Source organism: Beta vulgaris, chromosome 5 (assembly GCF_026745355.1).
Source record: "Beta vulgaris subsp. vulgaris cultivar EL10 chromosome 5, EL10.2, whole genome shotgun sequence".
NCBI lineage: Eukaryota > Viridiplantae > Streptophyta > Magnoliopsida > Caryophyllales > Amaranthaceae > Beta > Beta vulgaris.
The window spans coordinates 21,868,034-21,871,184 of NC_079206.1; positions in this window are offsets into that span (position 1 = coordinate 21,868,034).

The following is a 3,151-nucleotide window of genomic DNA, read 5'->3' on the forward strand; positions in this document are numbered from 1 at the left end:
ATGGAGTTTTGAAGGGAAGATTTCTCATTCATAATAGTGATCTCTTCTTTATTAATCTCAACTAAGGGTTTCTGTAAGGACTTTCTTTCATCAGAAAGAGACTTCAGCTGCTGGTCATAAGAATTACAAGATTGTTGAGTCTGTGCAGAGAAGCCTTTAAAAGATTGAGTTTGAGCTTCCAAATAAGTCTCCTCTTCTTGAAACCTATGAACTGAAATCTTGAGGGATTGAACTCATGTTTCAGTATTACATTGTTCGAGGAGAAAGGTTTCCTTTACACAGTCAAGACAAGGAGTCTAATAATCAAAGCCTTGAGATATCAATGATTCTAGAGTATGTTTGAGGATTTGTCCAAATGCTTGATCATGAGGATTTTCTGAGAGAACTAGACAAAGATGCCATATCTTATATTCTTGTTTGGTGTGCTCAGAATGCTCCTCAGGACTATTTGTATTGGGAACATGTGATTTCCTTACAACAATAGATAAGTCTATGTTTTCCTCCTTCCTCCATCAGACTCTTTCATCACACTTGCTTCTTGATTGCTTCCCTCTGTATCATAAAGAAGAGAAGCCAAGTTAGCAAGAGAGTGAAATCTGGTTTCTTAAGGACATGGGTTCAAATATATAAAATCTAAAATGAATTTATGAGGAAAAGAATGCAAACCAGCTCCAGAAGAGAATTGTGATGATGAAGAATCTTTTGAAGGAGCATCCAAGGATCCAAAATTACTCCTTAAAGGTGCAATATCCAAAGGAACAACATCTTCTGGAACTGATCCTCTAAAAGTAGAGGGGTCTGTTCTCATAATTGTTGGAGAAGGAGACTTTGGAAACTCAACGTTCAATGGGATTGAATCCATAAGATCATCATGATCTTGAAAGAATATATTTTCTTCAGTTGATGCCATGTTGAGATGTTGAGCTTCTCCCTGAAGGATCCTTTTTTCTACTTGGGGGCATCATTTCCTCCTTAGGGGGCACTGACGCCATCTTCTTTCAATTCACCATATCCTTCCAAGATAGGGATGATCAGTGATTATAACTAGAGGGGAACCTCACTAGGTATAGAACTAACTTGTTCATCAACATGTGCAATGTTGGGTTCATTAAACTGAGCATTCTTTATATTATGTCTTAGACCAATTATGGAAGGAATAATTACAGTAATTGGACCAATAAAGTTAGAACTAAAAGGTTGCCCAGAAGTAATAGATGCTGGCTTCTCTAAACAAGAATCACCAAGAGCTTTAGACTTTTTATGACCAGATGAACCTGGAATGCATAAAATTATGCATAATGGTTTAGATTTAAGAATATGATTAAACTTCATGACTAAATGAATATAGAGGGATATATACATATACCTGCTTTAGCTCCTTGAAGTTTCTTAGTTGAAATGATTTGAGTGACACTACTACAAATATGGGCAAAGTGACCACCCATAAGAGACCACTTTGATGACATAAGTGATTATTTAGCAAAAAACACCTAATTTCTTAGACAAGAGGTCTCTTATATTACGATAAAAAGACCTCCTTTTTAGACATGTGGTCTTTTTGCTCATCCTTAAATCACAAATATTAAGAAACCACCCGCAATAAGTGGTTATTTATCCTGATAGACCTATGAGCTGAAGGCCACCTCTCATGTGGTCTCTAAATGAGATTTTGGGGGGTCTCTTTAGGCTTATTTGTAGTAGTGAGATAGTCTTAACTTCCTCCTCATCAGAAGAAATATTGAAATGTTGAACTTCATATGTCGTCTCTATTTTGGGACGTTTTCTGTAGGAGTGTCTCAAGAATTTTGGAGTTAAGGAAGAGTTGTCATCTTTTTTCTTGGAGGTTTTCTGAACAAATTCATAATGATCCACCATCTCAGGAGATTGAGTGCTTTTTGAAGCAGAAATACATTTATAATCCCTTTTTCTAGCAGCTATCTTGAGAGAATCGATTTGCTCCATTGGCTCCATAGTCTAATGTCCTCTACAGTTTGGACATCTCCATAATGGATGCCTTGTTCATTAACAATATCATATTCATCTTCTGAAGGAATAGGCTCAAGCGTTTGCTGGTACGAGACATTTCAGTATAACTTGTCATACCTAGAGTCTACCTCCATTCTTTTAGGAACTTTCAGCTTTTTCTTGCCAACTTTTGCTAGAAGTAGTGAAAGGCAAATATCAAGTTAGATGAATGTCTTCTCTTCTTAAAGTTATAAAAATAACTAAAAAGACAGATCATTTACCTCCTAAGAAAAGTTGATCTTTAAAATATGTTATAGCATCAGGACATTGTTGATCACTTGGGAAGATATGATCCTACCATGTTTGGATACCCCGAACAGCTCCAGAACCCACAGCCATGGAGTAATGGACATGAGGTTGATATTGAGAGTTTTGCTTCTAAGAGCTTTACATTCTTCAAAGCAAGCTCTTGATGTCCAGGGATCATTACATGTCATGAAGAAGGGAACATCTAGCATCCGATATAATCCAAATTGTCTAGCTACTAGTTACGAATTGTAGGCTTCAAATCCAAAGTACTCAGGTTCAGCTGATACTAAACCCCTATACCTAAGAACACTACTCCATAATTACCCACTTCTTATGGAGCCAGAGTGAATGTCTAAAGATTGCATCCATATAGGCACTGTATAAGGCGCCAGGGTTCTTCTGTAACATGATGAGGTTCCTTACCTGGGAAAATATGCCAGGTACCAAGGTGACGATAGAATACTAAGAAATGTGAAAACAGTAGGCTGGGATGCCAAACTTCATCTGAGGAAATAAGATTAAAGCTAACTTCACCATAACAGCTATAATCTTCGAGCTTGGAAAGAAAGGAGAGTGGATCGAAAGAAGGGCCTGGTCCATTTTTTCCTTTAACAGCTTCAAAAGTAGGATGAGTTTTAAGTATTAATAAACTTGAGAAGTATACATGGCCCCAGCAAGTCAAGAGCCACAAGGGTCCAAATCCCCTATCAGGGTAGAAAATAGGAGAATCAGATGTAGGAATGTTAAAACTTTTGAAGGATTCCCTACTTCTAAAGTGGCACCTGTAAATATGGCCTAATAAAATAGGAGCTAAAGTAACTTCCTCAGAAGTGTTGGAGATGTTAATAGCTAGAGATAACCATAGTGTTACAACACC